This window comes from Hibiscus syriacus, unplaced genomic scaffold, assembly GCF_006381635.1.
Source record: "Hibiscus syriacus cultivar Baekdansim isolate YM2019G1 unplaced genomic scaffold, ASM638163v2 tig00113726_pilon, whole genome shotgun sequence".
Taxonomy (NCBI): Eukaryota; Viridiplantae; Streptophyta; class Magnoliopsida; order Malvales; family Malvaceae; genus Hibiscus; species Hibiscus syriacus.
In genome coordinates, this window is record NW_024063472.1 from 3,202,047 (window position 1) to 3,225,662 (window position 23,616).

The 23,616-nt window shown below is 36.3% G+C and overlaps 1 pseudogene; it reads left to right on the forward strand.

The window, feature by feature from the left end:
- The first annotated feature begins 20,693 nt into the window (after positions 1-20,693).
- LOC120187899 lies at positions 20,694-23,016 on the forward strand (annotated as a pseudogene).
- The last annotated feature ends 600 nt before the right edge of the window (positions 23,017-23,616 follow it).

The window sequence follows — 23,616 nt, forward strand, 5'->3', positions numbered from 1 at the left end:
TTAAAAAAGGTTTTTCAAAAGGGAAGGTTGACACTACATTGTTTTTAAAGCATAAAGGTAAAGATTTATTAGTAGTTCAAATTTATGTTGATGAAATAATATTTGGTTCTACTAATGATGTTCTTTGCCAAAAATTTTCTAAGCTAATGCAAAGTGAATTCGAGATGAGCATGATGGGGGAGCTCTCATTTTTCTTGGGACTCCAAATCAAGCAAAGAAATGATGGCATCTTCATCAATCAAGATAAGTATGTCAAAGACATGCTCAAGAAGTTTGGACTGGAAAATGGGAAACCGCATGACACTCCAATGAGCTCATCAACAAAGCTTGACATAGATGAAGGAGGTAAATGTGTGGATGTTAAATTATATAGGTCAATGATTGGTTCTTTGCTTTATCTAATTGCAAGTAGACTGGACATTATGTTTAGTGTTTGATTATGTGCTAGATTTCAATCATGCCCTAAGGAATCACACTTACTAGCTGTTAAGAGAATCTTTAGATACCTTAAGGACACTCCTAATTTAGGACTTTGGTATCCTAGAGACTCTAGTTTTAGTTTGCATCCCTTCTCTGATGCGGATTATGGAGGATGCAAATTAGATAGGAAAAGCACCTTCAGTACTTGCCAATTCCTTGGAAATATGTTGATTTCTTGGTTTTCAAAGAAACAAAATTGTGTTGCATTATCTACCACTGAAGCGGAATATATTTCAGCCGGTAGTTGTTGTGCACAAGTTTTATGGATGAAACAATAACTTTTTTATTATGGAATTGAAGAAGGTACCATTCCTATCAAGTGTGACAATACTAGTGCTATTTGTCTCACTAAAAATCCCATCCAACACTCTAGAACTAAGCATATTGAAATAAGACGTCACTTCATTAGAGACTATGTCGCTAAGGAAGATGTAGTTCTAGAATTTGTTGATACTTTGCATCAATTAGCGGATATCTTTACAAAACCTTTAGACAAAGAAAGATTTTGGACACTTAGGAGAGAATTAGGTTTAACTGACCTATCTTCACTTAGTGTTTAAAATAATTTTAACATTTTTAAGAATAAATGAAAAAGACTTATAATAGTAATTTTTGATTGCATTCATTGCTATTAGTTAGGGGGAGTTTATGTTCTTTGGTGAAAATTAATTTTATGTTCAAATGTTGTTTAAGGATTAATTTGATTGATTGAACATGATTAATTTTCAATATATGAGTTGCCAATACCACTAAAGCTAATTAATTTAGCATTTTTGAGTGTTTAAAATGGATTTTTGTCATTTTTGTGCTTCATGCATCGATACACTTAACAGTGCATCGATGCATCCCTTTGAATGTACATCGATACACCATGAAGGTGCACCTATGCACGCCTTGAATGTGCATCGATGCACAAGGCCATGCATCGATGCACAAGGCCATGCATCGATGCATCCGTCGGGTTTTTGGTTTAAAAAGCTTATTTTCTTATTTGTTTTAAACCCTAAAACTAAACCCTCTCAAGCCGTACGCCTCTTTTCCTCTCTAAATCATCCATTTGCTCAAAATAAACGAAAAGTTGTCGGAATCTTCGAGCTTTTCATCTCTATATCCTGCTACTATCATTAAATCGTGCAACACAACATCTCATTCTCTTCAATCCAAAATTTTTCAAGGTATTTTTCTAAAAACTTCTAGTTTATCATATTTTGATCTTAGGACTAGTTCTAGGATGAACATTATATCAGGCATTGATTGTTTGATGATTTCAAACTAGATTTTACAACCAATTTCATCAAAAACTTACAAATTTTCAAAGAAGTTTTGAATTTTCGAAATTAAAAAAAAATCAAAAATCTTAATTTAATTTTTAAATTTGATGTTTTTGATTTAATTATGTTGTTTTCATGAAAACTATACATATTATGATTTTTCAAAAATTATTTTCAAATAGTTTACAAAACATTACCCATTAGGATTCGGTTTAGAGAACCTTAAATTATTGAGGACTCAATTAAGTTTTGGGATTGATTATTGTGCATACATGTGTTTCAAATTGAAAGTTTCATTCCTTTTTCGATTCCTAAACCATGTCTAATCCCAAACGCCCTAGTACTTCATCGAGTCGTTCTCGTTCAAACCAACCTCCTAATCTCGTTCCTCCTCTACCTACATCTCTTATAGGATCTTGTTTTAATATGCCTGAACGTCGTAGAGACGACTTGTACTCTAGGTACATAAATTCTTTCCAATCCTATAGAATCTGGGAAAAGCGCATTCCTTCTCTTCAAGCCATGATAGATATTGACTTCGAATACCTTCTGATTCTTAAAACTTGGAAGTTTGATAAAGTGTTTCACCTCAAACCTATATTCTATCATCAGTTAGTCCGTATGTTCTACTCCAATGCGGTATGCATTCAAAACCAAACTCAATATGGGACTATAGCAATTAGATCATATCTTTTAGGCCAATATATTAATATTGACCCCGAGACTATAGCTTTCCGTTTTGGGTTAGATGACGAAGGTTTATTTAATGAGAATGAAACTGTGGATTATCCCCATGTTCCAAACGCTAGTGTTAGTACTCTACATTCTCATCAAGATCGTTTTCTTCATTTGATGATCTCTTGGTTGTTTAGACCATCCGGAGGTAGGTACTCCACTCTTCGTGCTAGGGATTTATGGTCGATGCAAAGTCTCAAGAATAAAAACAAAATAAATCTACCTCACATTATTTTTAGTCAACTAATGGATATCATAAATATTGTTCCTTCAAAACATGTCGAAACATTAGTTTATGGATGTCTTCTTAGTAATCTTTTTATCAAACTTGGTCTAAACGTCTCTCTTGACAATCCAATTCCTCTCCAAAACCCAATCAATCTCATCTCGTTGAAGAAAGCCGATTGGAAACAAGATGAGGTAACCGGTCTTTGGGTCTTTCGACCCGGTAAGAAAACTCCGAGAGCGAGTTATTCACGAGCTGCTCCTAGCTCTTCTCGTGCTCCTCCTCCTCCTCCGGCACCGGCTGCTGACGATGACTCAGAATTTCAGTAGCTTATTCAAGATATCGACGATCACATACTAGACGATGAGCCTGCACTGGAACCAGCACGGCAAGAAGATCAAACGCCACCATATTTTCGATCTTTCTTAGAGTCATTTGATCTGAGGTTTGCCTCCATGGAGTCTCAGATTACTGAGTTTTAGCGGGAGATACATGAACGAATGGACGCTCTCACTCTTGAAGTTCGAGCTCATTATCCTCTTTATCCCGATCCTCCGATGGAGTAGATTTGTTTCATTGTTATGCTTTCTTGGTTTTCTAAAACTTGGATTGATTTTGATGTTTCTAGTTTGTTTATTTTGGATCCTTAAATGTTTGAATTTGTTAGGAGTTATGATTTGGATGCTTGGCTGATTGAACTTATTATATATATTTGGTTTGGTTGAATTTTCTTATTTTTGCATCATTAGACATATATGACCAATTATGCCATTTCACATTTGATTATGAATATTGATTATGAAACTAATGGCTAATCTCTCTTTAGATCTTTGATCTTAGCAGCTGAAGCTATATATATATTGTAACATCCTCCACACCAGGTTAGTGGTTAAATTGTGAGATTTAAAAATTTAGTAATCTAATTGGATAAATTGAAAAGTCTAAAGAATTGATTGATATGTTTGGTGTAGGATCCATTAGCAAAGAATGAGGAATTAAAGGGGTAAATAAGTCTTTTAATAAGGAAAATAAATAAATCTTAGTTGGTGATATTTATTTCCACGTGGAAGCTATTGGAGAGAACAAAATTTCCAGATTTCTCTTCTTCTTCCCCGTGAGACCAAGTTAAAGGTGAGTTTTCTTGTTAATCAAATTCTTGATGAATTTAAGGTTGCTTATTGATCATTAGATGATAACTAAGCTTAAGGAAAGCTTAGGTTATCTTAAAACCATAAGATGATGGGGTTAGGAAGGATTAAATACAGGAAGTAGAAAAGTAAAATCTTAGATTAAAGTTCATAATAAGAATTAGAAGTGGGATTTGACTTGTCATCAAGATAATTAAAGGATATGAAGTGTTAGAATTCGATTTAGAACATGTTGAAAATTGAGTGAAATTCTTAAATTTTATATGGAGAATTGGATTTCTAAGTTTTAAAGGTATCGAATGGATAATAATTAGTTTAAGTAAGTGTATGCAAGTCCTGGATATAAAAGGAGGTGAAATATAAAGTGTAGAGAAGATTATAAAGAGATTTTCGTGCTTAAAACGACATTTCTGGGCTATGTGCATCGATGCACATTCAATATGCACCGATGCATAAAAGGTAAATCCCAGAAATTGTTCAAGGTGTATCTGCACTCTTTTAAAATACAAACATGAATGCCATCAGTGCATTGATGCATAAGGAGTGCATCGATGCACCCCCTTAAATATAAACATCGAATAGGATTTATGAATCGATGCATGGTGCGGTGCATCGATGCATACCTTCATTAAAAGATGAAAATGGCTTTTCTTTTAGCCCAAGAAATGATCGTTTAGAATATATTAATTAGTATATTGATTAGCATCAATGAATTACTCTGTAGATACCGAGCCTAAACAAGTTCTAGAATAATTGCCTCGTAAGATCGATCGAGGAAAAAGCAAGGAAATATAGGTGAGTGCATATGCATAGCATGAATATAGTATTTTATTCAGTTCTAGACTTGTGATAAGTCTAGATTCAATATTTTGATACATGACATGAATGCATTTCATATTATGATACATGACATGAATGCATTTCATATTATGATACATGACATGAATTCATATTATATGCATTAAGTGACATGAATATGCAGGAAAGGTTATATAAGCTATGTGATAAAGTGATGGAACATGATATGTTTATGTGATAAAGGTATGAAAATTATATGCCTATACAATATAAATTAGGGGAATGGTGAAAGCCCATGTTATGTAGATGAGAACTATCGGTATAGTTGGCATGCCAAGAGTAGAGGGTCTGCGCGGTCCTTTGGGACATATATGTATTCTTTGGAACATGTGTGAGGTTTTTTAAGACACATACTTGATCCTTGGCATATGTATATGATTCTTAAGGAAATTTTCTACGTGATCCTTAGGGACAAGCTTATATGGCACTACAGTGTAATTCTACGCGGCACTTCGGTGCAATTCTACGTGGCACTTCGGTGCATTTATATGAGCTGTGGTGATAGCATAGTGCACAACCTCACAGTACTCACATACCTTAGGTTCTCAGTATGGTATCATGGGCCAATAATCTTATTAATATGAATTCATGAATGTTAATATATTATGCTTACAGGTAAAGAACATGGTGATATAAACTGCATGGTTAAGCATTTGATTTCGTCTCATTCCATTTAATTATGGCATTTCCATTACATTTCTTTGTTATCATTATTATTATATTGCCTCACTAAGTCGATGACTTAGCGTGTGAGTGTTTCACACGTAGGATTCAAGAAAGTAGATGAGACAAGTTAATCAGTTGGACAACATTACTCCTGTAACTATCTGATCAAAGGCAACTTGAGCAGTAGGTCCTTTTGTTATGTAAATGAATGTTGTCGTGTAATCAAAGTGTCAAGTGGTGTATGCTCTGATTATTTTGATAAACTTGTATTAACATATGTATATTATTGTATTTTAATAAAATAAGTTTGAATGTTTTATCGTTTTTTAGAGTATGGTTTTGTTTAGTCAATGTGACATCCTAGACTCGTATCCAGGTCGGGTATGAGTTGAGGGTGTTACATATATATTTAATCAATTGGCTATATTTTTCAAAACCTTGTTTAAATCGATTTTTAAGTCTTTTTGATTTAACAAAAAGGGAGAGAAGTGTTAAGTGTTAAAATGTTTTTAAAGGGGAGAAGTGTTAAAGTAAGGGGGAATAATTTCAAACTTAATTTTTCAAAATTTATTTTCAAAGAAAATTTTAAAATTACACACATGTTTTGTTATATCAAAAAGGGGGAGATTGTTGAAAATATTTTGATGTTTTGATATAACAAATTAAGTTAAATGAATTTTAAGATTTTACAAATGATTTTATAAGTATATTCGACTCAATTATTCGAATATCAAATCAATTACTCCAAGTCTTTTCAAGATCAAATTCAAACCTTACTAAATGTGTAAAATTGTGTTTTATACTTAATATATTTTTGAAACAATTTTCACAAGGTATTTTGAACAAAAATCAAGCCTAAAATCAATTTTTCAAAGTGATGCACCGATGCACCAATCCATGCATCGATGCACCATGGAATAAATTGAACATCAAATGCATTTCATGCATCGATGCACATACTATGCATCGATGTACGAAGAGTTTTATGAAAACATCAAATGCATTTGATGCATCGATGCACCAGCCATGCATCGATGCACTCTGGCTATTTTGAAACATTGAATGTATTTCATCCATCGATGCACTAAGGGTCCAACGGTCAAAATATTTGAATTTTACACTTGATGCACCGATGCACCATGGGTATGCATCGATGCACTGACGCTCCCAATTGATTTTATTAGTTGTTTTCACACTTAAAATGCTATATTGACTCCACTAACCATCCCCAACGTTCAGAATCATTTGAAGGAGTATTTAAACAAGTTTTGAAGCCATTGATCAACAACAATCAAGAAGAAATCATAGAGAAACAAGAGAGAAAGCATCAAACATCAAGTTTGTTCAATTCAAGCCAAATTTCCTTTCAATATTCATTTTGCTTTCAAGAACACAATTTGTGCTCATTTATAATTATCTTTGAGTGTTCTTATCTTGTTCTAGAATTGTGCAAACATATTGCCTTGTGAGGTTTTCCTTGTAAGTTTGCAAATTTATGTATTTCTCTTTGAAAAAGAGTGTGCCCAAGAATTGTGGTATAATTCTTGAGGGAGTTGTAAGGTTACTCTTTGTCCTCAAAAGAAAGAACAAATTAGTGAATTTGTTGGAAAATCCTTTGTGGATAGCTAAGGTAGTGGACGTAGACTTTGGTTGAGAAAGTCGAACCACTCTAAATCGTTGTGCAACTTATTTCAATTTTCTGCAAAAAGCTTCCACCATTTTTTAAATTGCCAATTCACCACCCTCTTGGCTGATTCCATCGATCGATTAACTCAACAATATATTACCTTGTATTCACCCTAAATTAAAAAAAAAACTCAAAAGACAACTTCTAATTTGTCTAATATTTAAACTTACAATGACTTAAATTGTAATTATACCAAAAATTTGAGAACACAGACTTATCATTCTTTAGTTCGACCCCTACTTGATTAAATATTTAATAAATTTTTATTTTTTCAAATTTAAATATTTATTTTTACATTAACCAAAATACTATTAAACTAAAATTATATCGAATATATAAATTTTAACAGGGGTCGGGGGGCCCTTGGGCCCTAAGGGAGCTCCGTCCCTGTTAACAATCATGATTCTCATGAAGTAGATATTGGTGGTTCTGAATTAAATGCATATATGTCAGAAGATGATCAACCACCAATTGGTTCGATGCAAATGTTTTACAATAGACATGGTGCTTCTTCTGAATAGATATGACCCGGTAGCAATGAGTCCAAGTTATCAATGTTTCTAAATTAATACACTGGAAAGCACAATATCATATTCCTAATGCATGCTACGATGACCTTTGTCGAATAATGCAAAGGTTAATACCCGAAGATAATGTCATGTCTGAATATTATCTTGTTTTGTTGAATTGTAATGGTTCAATACTTTTATTTTTCTCATCAATGAAAAGAAAACAAGTTTATTGCACTTTTTCTCCCTTAGGATTTAGAGGGAGGTTTTTAGAGACTACCTTGTTTATTTTAAAAAAGTTAAAATTAAAATTATATTTTTTACTTTCTTTAAAATTATGCACAATATAACTACCTGAATAAATTACAAAAGAAACAAAAAGATTATTATTCTATTTTTATTTTATGTGATAATTTTAAAAGTGTTTTAATTTTGTGACAGAATATATGGACCCTCACAAATTTGTGACAGGTCCACATGTTACGTAACAAAATTTAGAGTTTTTTTTTAATTATCCACTCATTACCTCCAATTTTCTTCAATTGAAACATAAAATTTATGACGGGTCCACTTGTTCCGTCACAAAAATTAGAGTTTTTTAATTACCCGCTCATTTCCTCTAATTTCCATCCATTGAAACATAAAATTTGTGACGGGTCTACTTGTTCCGTCACAAATTTGTGACGGATCCACATGTTCCTCACAAAATTTAGAGTTTTTTTAATTACCCGTTCGTTTCCTTCAATTTCCCTCCATTGAAACATAAAATTTGTGATAGGTTCGCATGTTCCGTCATAAAATTTAGAGGTTTTTTACTTACCCACTCATTTCCTCCAATTCCCCTCCATTGAAACATAAAATTTTAAACATACCTATTTTGTACCTTTTTTTCTATTTAAACATTTCTAAACTCATTTTTCTCTAATTTCTTTTTTCTTTTTTCTTCTCTTTTTATTATCTCATTTTTTCAACAAAAATAATTTATATAATACTTATTGAAATTACATTTTATTACAAAATATTTTACTAAAATTTTAAATATTTTTTGAAAAATTTAATTTGATTATTTAAACATTTATTCTAGCTTATATAGCTCTTCAACTCCATCTCTCCAATCTAGTTTAGATATTTCATTTCAACTACTCAAACAAATATGACTACTCAATCCAGCTTGTTCGTCTTCATGTTGCTGCTTGTGACATTGGAATTCAATATAAGGGAGTTAATGCGGGAAGCATCTTTTTTTGGTCGGTGCACTTGGTTAGGGGTTGAATATTTTTTATGTGATATTTTTTTAAAAAAATCATTTTTAGAAAAAAATATTTTAAATTTCTGATGGAATTTATGGACCCGTAACAAATTTCTGACTTACCCACCTATTCCGTCACAAATTTGTGATGGGCCCACATGTTTCGTCACAAAAAAATCATTTTTTTTAAAAAATATTTTAAATTTGTGACGAAATTTGTGAATCCGTCACAAATTTTTGACTGATCCACTTATTCCATCATAAATTTGTGAAGAGTCTACAAGTTCCGTCATAATTTTTTTGCCTTTTTTTACCTGCTTTCACTTCCTTCAATTTCCCTCCATTACACCATAAAATTTCAAATTTATCCACTTTTTTAACTATTTTTTTCTATTTAAACATTTTTACACTCATTTTTCTCTAATTTATTTCTTCTCATCTCATATATTATTATTAACGCATCCCCCAAAAAATTATTCTCTTAATTTCATCCTATTTTATTATCATTATTATCAATATTGATGTAAATTTTAGTTTTTGTTCAATGTTATTTCTTTTAATATATACTTTGTTTATTATATTATTTTTAATTAATCACTAATATATTTCATTATATTTTGTAGGTTGCTTGGAAATTTTAAAATGATAACAATTCTTTAATATGCAAACTTTGTACTTTACTCTTTTTTTTAATATTGAATGTTGTATTTTTTATGTATAGTTTACACCCATATATTTTATATTTATTAGAAATATTAAATTGTGAAATATATGTTGTAAATCCATATTTAATCTTGGTTAATATGGTGAATTTAATTTTTTATTATATATTCTTATTTTCTTATTAAGGACATGTTAATATTATTATTATCTAATTTTTTAAATTAATGTAATTATTTCAATTATATTATCATTAATTTTTGTACATTAATTAATTAAATAAAATTTTGGATTCATAATATTTTAGAGGAATAAAAATTGGATTAATAATATTTTGGAGGGAATGACAATTTTTCTTGGTATAATCCCGATAAATTTCCCTCTTTTTTTTAAAAAAAATTAAGATTTAAATTTCCGACGGAAAACATATAATCTATTGAAAATTAAAAATTTAGATTTTCTTTTTATATTTTTATATATCTCGACGAAAAAGATATGTTTCGGAAATATAAAATATAGTATTTTATTTATATATAACATTCCGATGGATTTTAACTTTTCCGCCAGTAATATAATGAAGGATTTCCGTCAGTAAACTTCTGACGGGTTACTTTATTCTCTCGAAAATATTGGTTTCGATCAGCATTTTACTGACCATTCTCTTCCCACAGAAATTTCGTTAATAAAATTAAATTACGTCACAAATTTCCTTGGAAATTTCATCATCAATTACACATTTTTTTGTAGTTACTTCCATGAGTTTGTTATCTCATGCTCTCGATCCTCTGTTTCTGGATGGATGTCATCGCAACCGGTGTTCGTTCCAGTCTTCCGGTGCAGGTTTGGTTTTGTTTTCTGGTTCTTGGAATCTCATTCCATCGGATTGGAGTACTGCGATATTCTTATGGACCATATCTTCAACCCATGTCGTCAGAAATTCCTTCTTTCGGGCCGCCACGTCATCGAGATCTTCTTCTGTTATCTTTCGAGTGGTTTGGAGTGGTTACCCCACGTTCTGTTTGGCATGATGGGTGGTTATTTTATCGTGGTTTAGAGTTTGTTGCATGGCACATGCAATAGTTATTTGCCCACTACAGGCACGTGATTTATAATGTTTATGGTTTGGTCTACTCAGTACAAGCTTTCCGTCTGCTGTAGGGATACTCTTCCTAGACGTTCGTGCTCTGCAAAGTTTCTCTTCTGTTTCATAGAATGGATGATGAAGTGCATAATCTTCTTGCTAGACTAAACTTCACCACAAATGAAGTAGGGGACGTCTTGCTTCCAAGCTCTTCTGACTCCCGCTTGACCACTCCCTGGAGTATACATTATTGGCTGTGTTTTTTCGTGGGATCGATTGACTCAGCAGCTTTAATTCGGGTGTTCCGGAACATATGTGGACCTTCTCGGGTGTTCACTACTCTACGCTTAGTGACAAACACTTTCTTGTTTCTTTCTTGTCGTTGAAAGCCATGTAATTTGTTATGAAACGTAACCCATGGACGTTTAATGGGGATTTATTTGCTCTTACCCATTATAACCCCCACCGTATCATAACTGACTTTGATTTCTCTGGCTTGGCAATATGGCTCTGTGTATATGATCTTCCCCTGGGTTGGATGACAGAATCGATAAGATCCCGTATAGGGCAGCGACTAGGTACTCCGATGGTGATTGACCTTCATCTCGGAGAATGTCAAATGGGCTCTTATTTGCGTCTTAGGGTGGTGATCGACATCTCTAAGCCTCTTCGCTGGTGTCTTACAATTGGACGTAGGCATGATGGTTCACCTCGGTTATGTATGCTTCGGTATGAACGACTTTCGACCTTTTGTTTCCGTTGTGTTATCATTGGCCACCTTATTACGTCTTGCACTAAAGAAATTTTGGGGTCAGAGTTGGAGAATCAATTTGGTGATTGGATTACGGTAGCTCTTCCTACTGTTTAATCCTCTCAATAACGGGTGCGAACTGGTATCATTCGGTTGATTCCTGAGATGGCTCCTTCTGTTAGTGCTCCTCCACATCCAGTTCAGTCCTTACCATCTGTCATAGGGAATCCTTTCTCCTTGGCATCTGATGCTTCTGGTACATCCACTTCTTCAGGACCTTCTGAGGGTGCAAAAGGGAAGGCCATCCTGATTACGGGCCCACGTTTTAAGGGTGTTTATGTTGGGAAATAAACCAAGTACAAGTAATTTCCCTATAACCAGATTAGAAAGAATGCAAAATAAAAGCGAAAAAATAATACCCGAAATTGATAACGGAGTTCAGTCAATTGTGCTTACGTCTCCGGATTGCTGCAGATCTTTTACTAAGAGAGAAAATTTACAGGTGTTTACAAAACACTCACTACTCACAAGAAAACTCTCTAGTATTGGGAGAAAGAAATTATTTTTTTTACCTAAAACCTAGGGATTAATTGTGATTATCCCATTATCATTTTTCAACAAACATCTACCAAACTTTGAAAAACTATTTTTCAAAGAAACATTTACCAAACTTTGAAAACCATTTTCAAAGAAACATTTACTAAACTTTGAAAAACATTTTTTCAAAGTTGGTTACCAAACTTGAAAACCATTTTAATACTTTCAACAATCTCCCACTTGAAGACTGATTTTAATATGTCTTCACACCTCGATCAATGCAACAGCTTTTTTAGTCTTGTTACTCTAGCATGCCAACTGAAGTTGAACACAACTTCAGTTTGTCTGTAGTCACCGTCTTTGTCAACATATCTGTCGGATTTTGAGCTCCACTGATCTTTTCAAGTTTCAAAATCTCATCTTCCAGAAGAGACCGGATAAAATGATATCACAATTGTATGTGCTTTGTCCTGAAATGAAAAGACGGATTCTTTGCTAGATGTATAGCACTTTGACTGTCGCAATACAAGACATTGTTTTCTTGTTTCTTGCCTAACTCTTCCAAGAAACTTTGGAGTCAAACCATCTCCTTGCTAGCTTCCGTAACAACGACATATTCTGCTTCAGTTGTGGAGAGAGCAATTATCTTCTGTAGTTGAGAAACCCAACTCACTGCGGTTCCTCCTAGAGTATAGACATACCCTGTAGTGCTCCTTCTGATGTCAACATTTCCGGCTAAGTCAGCGTCTACATAGCCTGTCAGTATTGTATCTCCACCTTTGAAACAAAGTGCTTTGTTTGTGGTACCCCGCAGATATCTGAGGATCCATTTGACTGCTTCCCAGTGTACCTTGCCCGGATTATTCATGTACCTGCTAACAGCTCCCACTGCTTGAGCAATATCTAGTCTGGTACAAACCATGGCATACATCAGACTTCCAATCGCTGAGGCGTACGGCACCTTCACCATGTGTGCACGTTCTTCCTCCGACTTTGGTGACTGTTCTTTGGAGAGTCTGAAATGAACACCTAAAGGTGTACTTACTGGTTTAGCATCTTGCATGTTGAACCTGGAGATTACTTTGTTGATGTACTCAGCCTGTGATAATATCAAAGTCCCTGACTTTGTGTCTCTCTTGATCCTCATCCCAAGAATCTGCTTTGCAGCGCCCAGATCCTTCATAGCAAACTGCTTTGACAATTTTTGCTTCAAGTTTATAATCTCTTGCATGTCTGAGCCTGCAACGAGCATGTCATCAACGTACAACAATAAAATAATGAAGCTATTGTCGAACCTCTTGATGTAGCAACAATGATATGCTTGGCATCTGGTAAAACCACTGCTACTCATGAAACTATCGAACTTCTTGTACCACTGTCTAGGAGCTTGTTTTAAACCATACAAGCTCTTCTTCAACCTGCATACCAGGTTTTTCTTGTCTGCCTCTATGAAGCCTTCTGGCTGCCTCATATAGATTTCTTCCTCCAAATCACCATGAAGAAAAGCTGTCTTTACATCTAACTGCTCAAGATGTAAATTCTCTGCAGCTACAATTTTCAACACCAGTCTGATTGTAGACAGTTTCACGACTGGAGAGAAATTTTCATTGTAGTCAATACCTTCTTTTTGCTGAAAACCTTTGACAACTAATCTCGCTTTGTAGCGTTTGCTCCCATCGTGCTCTTCTTTGATCCTGTAAATCCACTTGTTGTGAAGCGCTTTCTTGCCTGGTGGTAAAGCTAATTCCCACGTCTGATTTGACAAAAGCGAGTCCATCTCATCTTTCATGGAAGACTCCCACTTGACTGAATCCTCCACTTGCATTGCTTCATCATAGCACTCTGGTTCACCATTGTCAGTCAACAACAAGTAGTGCAAAGAAGGAGAATACCGTTGGGTTGGTTTAGGAATTTTGGAGGAGCGTCTTAGTTCCGGTGTGCCTGGTTCTTCTTGAACTGCTTCAGGACTGATCTGAACATCATTTCCAGAAATCTCCTCAAACTCAGCAAATTCCTTTGTTTCAGCTTTGGTATTGGAGCTGCTTGATTCTACAGTTGGCTTGTCTTTGTACATCACATTCTCATTGAAAATGACATCTCTGCTTCTAATGATCTTCCGATTTTCATAGTCCCAAAACCGGTAACCGAACTGATCACCGCCGTAACCAACAAAGGCACATTTGTTGGACTTAGCATAAAGTTTACTTCTTTCAGCAGAGTCTATGTGTACATAAGAAATAAAACCAAACACTCTTAAGTTTGAAAGGTTTATTTCTTTCTTGCTCCAAACTTCCTCTGGTATTCTGCCATCCAAAGAAACTAAGGGCCCACGGTTGATCAGGTAAGCTGCAGTGTTAATAGCTTCAGCCCATAGAAATTTGGGCAATCCGGCATGTATCCTCATGCTTCTGGCACGTTCATTCAGAGTTCTGTTCATGCGCTCTACTACGCCATTCTGCTATGGTGTCATGGGAATTATTGTGTCCATCTTGATCCCATTGTTTGCGCAAAAATCTCTGAATCTCCTATTTTTGTACTCTCCTCCATTGTCAGACCTCAACCGCTTGACTTTCATACCATTCTCATTTTCCACCATGGTCTTCCATTTTCTGAAGGTATCAAAGACTTCTGATTTTTTCTTCAGAAAATAAACCCACACCTTCCTTGTAGAATCATCGATGAAGGTGACATAATATAATGAGCCTGCAAGAGATGGAACTGGAGATGGTCCCCATACATCATTATGAACTAACTCTAACTTTTCAGCCTTGGGTGTCTTACCAATCTTTGCAAAGCTGACTTTCTTTTGTTTGCCAAAGATGCAATCCTCGCATAGTCTGACATCTACATTCTTTAGATCCGGCAGCTTCCCCTTTGACAAAAGTGTCTTCATCCCTTTCTCGCTCATATGGCCAAGCCTTTGGTGCCATAGGTTTGATTTTCCATCAGCATCTGCTACTGCAATGATATTCTCTAAATTTGAGGTTATATAGAGAGTACCAGTCTTCTTACCACGAGCAATGACGAGTTCTCCTTTGGTAATCTTCCATTCACAACCTGAAAAGGTTGTACTGTATCCTTCTCCATCAAGCTGTCCTACAAAAATCAAATTTATTTTGAGACCATGAATATGTCTCATTCCTGTCAGCTTCCAGGTGGTCTGGTTTGGCAGCTTTAGTAGGATGTCTCCTTTTCCGACGATCTTCAAGGTTTCATCATCAGTAAGATGAACCTTCCCAAAATCACCACTGACATAGTTCTCCATGATTTCTTGGCATGGCGTGGAGTGGAAAGATGCCCCTGAATCCAAAATCCATGATTCAATCAGACTGTTGACGCTTAAAATCATGGCATCACCTATCTCCTCCGTCATGTTGGCAGATTCCTGTGCGCCGGTATTTTTCTTCGGTGCTCGGCAATCTCTTTTGAAGTGGCCCTTCTTGCCGCAATTATAACAGGTAAAATCTTTATTTCCTGTTCTTGATTTTCCCCTTCTGGATTTCGATCTGCCACGATTTGAATTTCTTTCTGAAGTTCTCCCTCTGGACTCTGTGTGCAAGGCTGAGGAGGTTGATGCTTCACCCGATTCTCTCCGTCGAATTTCTTCGGTCAGTACCAGATCCGAACATCGTCGAATTTTAATTTGTTGTTTCCCGACGAATTGTTGACTGCTGTAACAGTAGCATTCCAACTGTCTGGTAAAGATGATAAGAGAATTAAAGCTCGAATTTCATCATCAAATTCAATTTCTACTGAACTCAACTGGGTTGTGATTGTGTTGTGTTCATTTAGGTGTTGTGCCACCGATGCCCCTTCCGTCATCCGCAAATTGAATAATCGCCTCATCAAATGAACTTTGTTTGAGGCCGATGGCTTCTCATACATACTGGAGAGAGCCGTCATAAGACTCGCCGCGGTCTTTTCCTTTGCTATGTTGAAAGCAACATTGCGGGATAACGTCAGTCGGATAACTCCGAGGGCTTGTCTGTCGAGAAGAGCCCAGTCTTCATTCTTTATGCCCTCTAGTTGTTTTCCTGAGAGGGGTTGATATAGATTTTTCTGGTATAGAAAATCTTCAATTTGCATCTTCCAAAATCCAAAGTCCGCACCATCGAACTTTTAAATTTTCACCTTCCCTTCGTCTGCAGCCATCGCTCCCACTCAAATCTGGCTTCGTTTGGATCGTTTCTGACAATTTTTGCGAACCGCCGTGTATTAGAACACCTCTGTCGACAAACTCGTATCGCCGACCGAATTTCACTATTCACAAAATTCACTATTCACGTAAATAGTAACCCGAATAGTAACCTCGCAAAAAATTGACAAAATTCAAAACCCAAAAGCTCTGATTACCAGTTGTTGGGAAATAAACCAAGTACAAGTAATTTCCCTATAACCATATTAATGAGAATGCAAAATAAAAGCGGAAAAATAATACCCGAAATTGATAACGGAGTTCAGCCAATTGTGCTTACGTCTCCGGACTGCTACAGATCTTTTACTAAGAGAGAAAATTTACAGGTGTTTACAAAACACTCACTACTCACAAGAAAACTCTCTAGTATTGGGAGAAAGAAATTATTTTTTTTACCCTAAAACCTAGGGATTAATTGTGATTATCCCATTATCATTTTTCAACAAACATCTACCAAACTTTGAAAAAATATTTTTCAAAGAAACATTTACCAAACTTTGAAAACCATTTTCAAAGAAACATTTACCAAACTTTGAAAAACATTTTTTCAAAGTTGGTTACCAAACTTGAAAACCATTTTAATACTTTCAACAGTTTAATCATTCAAACGTTCCTCGATAGTTTTATTTGGTTTGGTAACTTCTATCAAGAAAAAGCGGGCACATACTTGTCTAACTGAACTCATTCGATCCTCTTCTTTGGCTCAGGTTCAACTTATTCTGGTGATTTAACGGAAGGGGCTGGTGGCCAGCCTCGCCGATCATTATGAAAAGCTTAACTTGGAACTACCATGGGCTTGGAACCCACAGACAGTTCGAGCTCTAGAACAACTTGTTGCTTGAAAATATCCTGAAATTGTGCTCCTTTGTTAATCTCGTCTAAACAAAATAGAGTTGAGAATATTAGAGTGCCTCTTCAAATGGATGTGTGTCTGTTTATCCATAGTTCTACAACTTGTTTAGGTTTAATCGTGTTCTAGCAGCCAACTGTTTGGGTGGATTTGTCTTTGTCTGATCACTTTATTAATATATCAGTTCATGGTATTGAGACCAAGTTTAGGTTCACTAGCATGCATGGGTTTAGTGACAGAAGGTATAGGACCAGGGTTTCAAAAAACGGTCCGCGACCGCGATATAACGGTTTTGCCGCCGTCCGAGTTACCCGCGACGGCCGCGATAGCGTCCGCGACGACCGTAATAGCGCCCAGCAGTAGTTAGTTTACATGGTTTCACGGTGGTTTAAGATAGAAGACGGGAGAAGAAGGATTCCATTAATGCTCTCCAACACCGAATTAACACTTTACTACAACAACCGTTGATTGTAACCGGTCTGCATGAATTTAGTCAATTTTGGGAAGATTGAATGCGACGTTTGTCTAGTGAGGAGATTTTTTTGGAAGCAACACTCCCGATACAATGGCTTGCACATGGGGACTCCAATTTAGCCTATTTTTATGCGCGTTCTTCTGGAAGACGATGAATGAATTTTATCTGGAGACTGTATACGGTTGATGGTTCATAGGTTGATGACTTGAATTCAATTATGGAAGAGGTGTCTTATTTTCCATTAGCTTACCAATCATCGTCCCCTACTTCTTCTTCAGAGTTGTTAGCAACGGTGACACCGTAATTACTAATGAGATGAACGCAACCCTCATGGCAGAATTTTCATAGGATGAGGTCTATGATGCTTTTTCAGATCCACCCAAATAAGGCACTTGGCATTGACGATCTGCCTGGGACCTTCTATCGCACATTCTGGCCCACTTTGGTGAAGATATGATTATGCTTTGTGTCAATATTTTGAATGGGCGATACCCAATGACAGAAATTAATGAAATAATCCTCGTGTTGATCCCGAAGATGAGAAATCCAGAGCATCTACGTCACTTAAGACCAATTGCCCTTTGCACTGTCATTTACAAGATTGTATCCAAGGTTTTAGTCAATCGGCTTCGTTCAGTATTATCAATTTGCTTTGACGAGAATTAAGCTGCGTTTGTTTCTAGTCGATTAATTTTAGATAATGTCCTCATCGCGCATGAGTTAGTCCACAATCTCAAGACTGCTTCGATAGGGGTTGCTCGTGGTGTCGTATTGAAACTCGATATGGAGAAAGCATACGATAGAGTTGAATGGCCATTTCTCAAAGATATGATGATACAATTGTGTTTTGCTCTGAAATGAGTTTCACTGATAATGTCGTGTGTTACCTCGGTCACCTATTGTGTTCGAATGAATTGCAATCTCACAGAACGATTTCGACCAGAACGTGGTCTTCGACAAGGGGATCCACTATCCTCATTTCTATTTTTATTATGCTCACAGACTCTCATCGTTCCTCCATTCTGCTCAGCGAAATCATCAAATCCGGGGTCTCAGAGTAAGTCGGTTGACTCCTCGTATTACGCACTTATTCTATGCAGATGACAATATGCTTTTTCTCCGCAATTCAGTGACTGGATTTACTCGTTTATGTGAAATTCTTCAGGCTTACGTGTGCACATCGGGACAACATATAAACTTTGCCGAATCTAGTATTTATTTTGGTGAACATACTCCTCAATCCGATCAAGCATCGTTGAGTGCTATTCTTGGGGTGACAGTCATAAAAAATCCGGAAATGTATTTAGGCTCTCATTTGGATGTTGGCCGAAACAGACATGCAGCCTTTGGTTTCCTTCACGAAAAACTTTTATGACGAGTGCAAGGATGGAAAAAAACTTGATATCTTATGGAGGACGCGCAGTATACATTCAGCCTGTTGGGCATGCCATTCCAACATACACTATAGGTTGCTAGCTCTTGCCAGTGAGTCTTATTTTAGATATGGAGTCTATTCTTCGATTATAATGGTGGACAGGCAGCCTAACAGATCGAGGATGACGAATGCTAGCATGAGAGTCCATCTGTCAACCGAAGCGCTTGGGTGGACTTGACTTTCGAGATTTGGGATAGTTTAATTGCTCGGTAAATAGGTATGGAGATGTTTACATGCTCCAAACTGCTTTCTTGCTCCTGTTTTGTCTGCTAAATACTTTCCTAGGGGCAGTATCTTGGAGGCAAGTTGGGGAACAAGACCATCGTTTGCTTGGCAAGGGCTATATAAAGTCGTGTTGGAACTTCAGACTGGTTTTCATTAGAGGGTTGGCCAGAACAGTGCATCTCAGATGTTGGTCGACCGTTGGTTTTGCTTCAGATTATATAGATAGTGTCTCACAACCCGTTCTATGTGGTGAATTTATGATACTAAATAAGGATTTTTGGAATGAAAGTCTAGTGCGAGTTGTCCTTAGCGATGTCGATGCTACAACGATGTTAGCTTGTCCTATTGCTCCTATTATGGGTGACACGTTGCTATGGAGTGGTCACTCATCGTGGGTGTATTCAGTCCGCTTTGATAATTTTTATTTGCTTCACCGCCGTCCAACACACAATCCCGTTACACCACTGTGGTTGTTATTATCTCGAACTTTCGTCCCTCTAAAGGTTCGTATTTTTGGGTGGCAATTGGGTCACGAGGCGTTACCAGTGTGTAGTAGGTTACAAATGGCTAGAATGTCGGATGGTCGATGCCCATTTTGCTTTCACTTAATGGAGACTTGCTTGCATGCTTTACGTGACTGAGTGTTCGACTCATATCTTACTATCTGCTGGTTTTACACAATCGGCGGTTTTCATTCCGATGATAGGAGCAGGTGAAGGGCTTTCGTTCTGTGCAGTCTTGGCTCCCTCCAGATGACTTTCGGTTGTTGCTCATGGTCTTGTACAACATTTGGCGGCGACGTATTGAGTTTGTCATGGCAGGGCGTTTAACTCCTAGTTGGGTTGTGGTTAGTACAAGGCTTATCTGTCTACTTTTGATGCTGCTCATGGACTCTCAGGCTCCTCCTTCGCGCCGGCTGCATTCTCGTCGGATATTTGACGCATGCCTCTGAAGGACACTATTGAAACTAATGTTGATGCTGCCTGCTGTCCAACGACAGGTCATTCTGCCATAGGTGTAGTTGCTCGTGATCATCATAGTTTTGTGATCGCAAGCCAGGCTATACCACTCCAGGGAAGTATTGATGTTGGTGTCGTGGAAGCCACGAAAATTACTTATAGTCTTCGTCTTATAGTTGAGCTATCGGTCTCCCAAGTTTACATTGAAAGTGATGCGTGGAATGTCATTTGCCAATTGACATCAAACCAGCTAGACATGTCCATAGTTGGGTTTCATCTAGCAGAGGCAAGAACTTTGCTTCGAGCTTTCCGCCTTCGAAGTGCATGGCATCTGACGTTCGGCGAACTTAGCGGCTCATTCTCTAGCACAGATTGCACTTACTATTCATACGTCGAGTCAAACTCAGTTTTAAGGTTTTCGAATTGAGTCAAACTCAACAATACACAAACTCGACTCAACTCGTTACAACCCCACTCCAATACTCATTGGAATTAAATGGAATTTATGACTTTAGTGGACCGTTACATCCTAATTATATTGGGCCAACTATTATTTTTGTGGTCCATATGCTAAAAAAATAAAGTCCGAGGTTACACTGCTAATCTATTAACTGAGCGACGCCGTTTATTGGAGTAAGATTCCGTCTTATCCCTTCCAGGATTGTAAATTGTGGGTCAAACTTGAGTTTCATGATTGAAAACAGAAATGGAGACACCACCCCCAAAATCAGAAGTAACTGTAATCAATTTAAAGCCAATAGAAGCAACCCCGGAAAGCTTCAAAGAATTCGGACAAGTCATTGGAGCATCGCCTGATGGAGAACTGTTTGGTCCAAACGATGCTCAGCTAGACCTTTCCAAAGGAATTCCCAGGTATAATTCAACACTAATCCTTCATTTCTCTATGTAATCTGAGTTTCAAATTTATGTATTTGTCTTATTTATTTTCTGGGTTATGTTGCATGCTTGGGTATAGAGGGAAAATAAGATCAAATTGGAAGCTTAAAGTTTTATTGGATTTCAAGATTGGGTTTTCAACCCCTTTGTTTTGGTAGAAATCAGATAAGAATCCCAACAAAATGAAATTGTCAGGGAATTCTAGTCAATATGAGAATGAGAAAACCAACATGTGGGATGTTTATGGAGATGCATTTGATTCTTTGGGAGATGTGGGGTACTTACAGTTTGCAGAACTCTCACTTGATAAGCCGGATTTGGATAGCAAATTAATCTCGGAGGATGTTAAAAATGATTGATCTACGATGTTCAGTATAGTTATACACTTAGTTTATTATTTGAAATTTATCACTTTAATATTGTAGTTTTTTTTAATGAATTTTATTTTCTATTTTACTATGAACTTTGAAGGATATTTATGATTTTTTTTATATTTTTTTCAAAATTTATTTATATTTATTGTACCCTTGCCATACCCGTAACTTGTAATTTTGGAGATTGTCGTTTCCTCGTGTATCTATATCTATCCCCGTATCAGTATCAGTGCAGCATTGGATTTGAGTGTACTTATTCAGCTTAGTGTTATCCGAAATCGAGTAAGTGTACTGAATGCTAAAGAAGCCGGATCATGTTTAGTAATATAAGAAATTGCAAGTACCAATTATCTAGTTGTTTACTTTTGCATGGAGAAATTGCCCACATATTGCTTGGATCATGTACTGGAATCCATTATTTTAGCTTAAATGCGGGTTCGTTACATTCTTTTCATTTTCATTATAATGACCTGTCAATGCAATTGTAATAGGTTTTACATCATGAACCTTCAGAGCCAACTGCTCAGGTTTTCAATGATCACGCATCATGCCAGTGTGACACAATGCCTTGGATCAATCGGAGGTCATGTTTGGTATCTCGGAGTTGCTAAGCCATCCTTGGTGGATTCGAAAGAAGTTGAGAAAGAAAAGGGGAAGATAGCGGTGCAATCTCGTTTTGGTCATTTCTACCTGCTCCAGCCATTGATGATGTTCATGTTTTCAGAATTTCCGGTCCTAAGTTTATTAAACTTCATTGCGGAACATGGCATGCCGGGCCTTTGTTTAAAGCAGATGCAATGGACTTCTACAACTTAGAGCTAAGCGATACCAATGTGAGTTCTTTCTGTCTTAAACTGTTTTTCTTTGATCTTTTCAGCTAAAAATTATGCTTCAATTAGCATTCGTTATAAATCAAAGACAGGAAACTCACACTTGAAACTCTGGCTTGCATCACAAAGTCTTGAATTTCTTTGATAGAAGTAGGTTTATTGAAATTCATTGAATGAATAACTTGATCATCTTTTCATTATTCCGGTTTACCTATGAGTCGGATTACTTGTTTATTATCATTGGGCATGAACTGTTACCCAGACAGGGTAATTATAGGATATATATGTAATCACATCTGCTATGTTATGCAAATTTTTTATTTTTATTGAAATTTCCTTGCCTAACATCTATGTCCAACACATTCGGGGATCTGACTTTCCAAGGAAGGACCCTCTAAATTCCCATGAAAGACACATATTTGTATCTGATACTTTTAGCGCAAGTCATGTTTTGTACTAGGCGTGTGTGCATGTGTATATCACTGAAAAATATAACTAAAACATGATGCAAAATGGAAAAATAATATGCATAGCACAAACCCGATATAAATGCATTGATTGGCAGACTATTTGAAGATATTTTTTCTGATTATAATAGGTTGTGGATCATACAATACACTCCTTCAAGGAAAATGGAGTCATGTTTTCATTTGATGAGTAACTGTACCTTTCTTTGTCGGCGAGCTCGTCATCAATGGAAACAAACTGGTTCGAAAGGAATTGCATATGCCAGAGATGTCTGAAAATTGGCATCCATCATTGGAAGCTAGTTCTAAAGGAATTGGAAATGTCAGGTCATTTTCAGAGTGTGAAAACTTTCCATATTTACTAGCAAAATATATTGGATTTACATTTTAATTTTTCATGCCTCGATGTTATACTGCAATCCACATGTGGATTTTGTTCTTGTTCGAGTTTAGTCCTATGTAAACCGTGAATGGTCTTCTTGGAACTTATTTTGGTTTAAATTCTATTATGTGTGGGTAGGTGGTGTAAATAGATTCGCTACTTGTTTGGTATGTTCATTTGCTTGTCGTTTCATTCTTTTATGGGCCTTCAAGAGTTGTTCCTTTGAGAAGCTTCAACATAGCATTACGTTCAATGAGTTGAGATTCTAGGTCAAGGATCTTGGGATGCCATGGAATAGTACAATTTCCCTGCCAACCATCCATTTGGCGGTATATGGGTGAGTAGGAGGAATGAAATGTGAATATTTGGTGGGAGGATCAACCGCATCCAAGATAGTATCATAGGTCAAACTGAAATGAAGTCTAGTGAGGTATCCTTCCAAATTTGGGCCGCTATGGATAGTGGTTGTTGAAGATCAGCAGGTGCTGTGATTTGTTACTTTTCTTGTTGATACACCAAGAAATTATGAACATAACTGCCTCCGTATTGCTCCATCTTAAAACAAAAAGCATAGATAAATATATAGCATGGTAATGATAGCCAACTGAGATGATATTTCGTATAAATATATATTATGGTAATAATTGGTATAAAAATATAACATGGTAA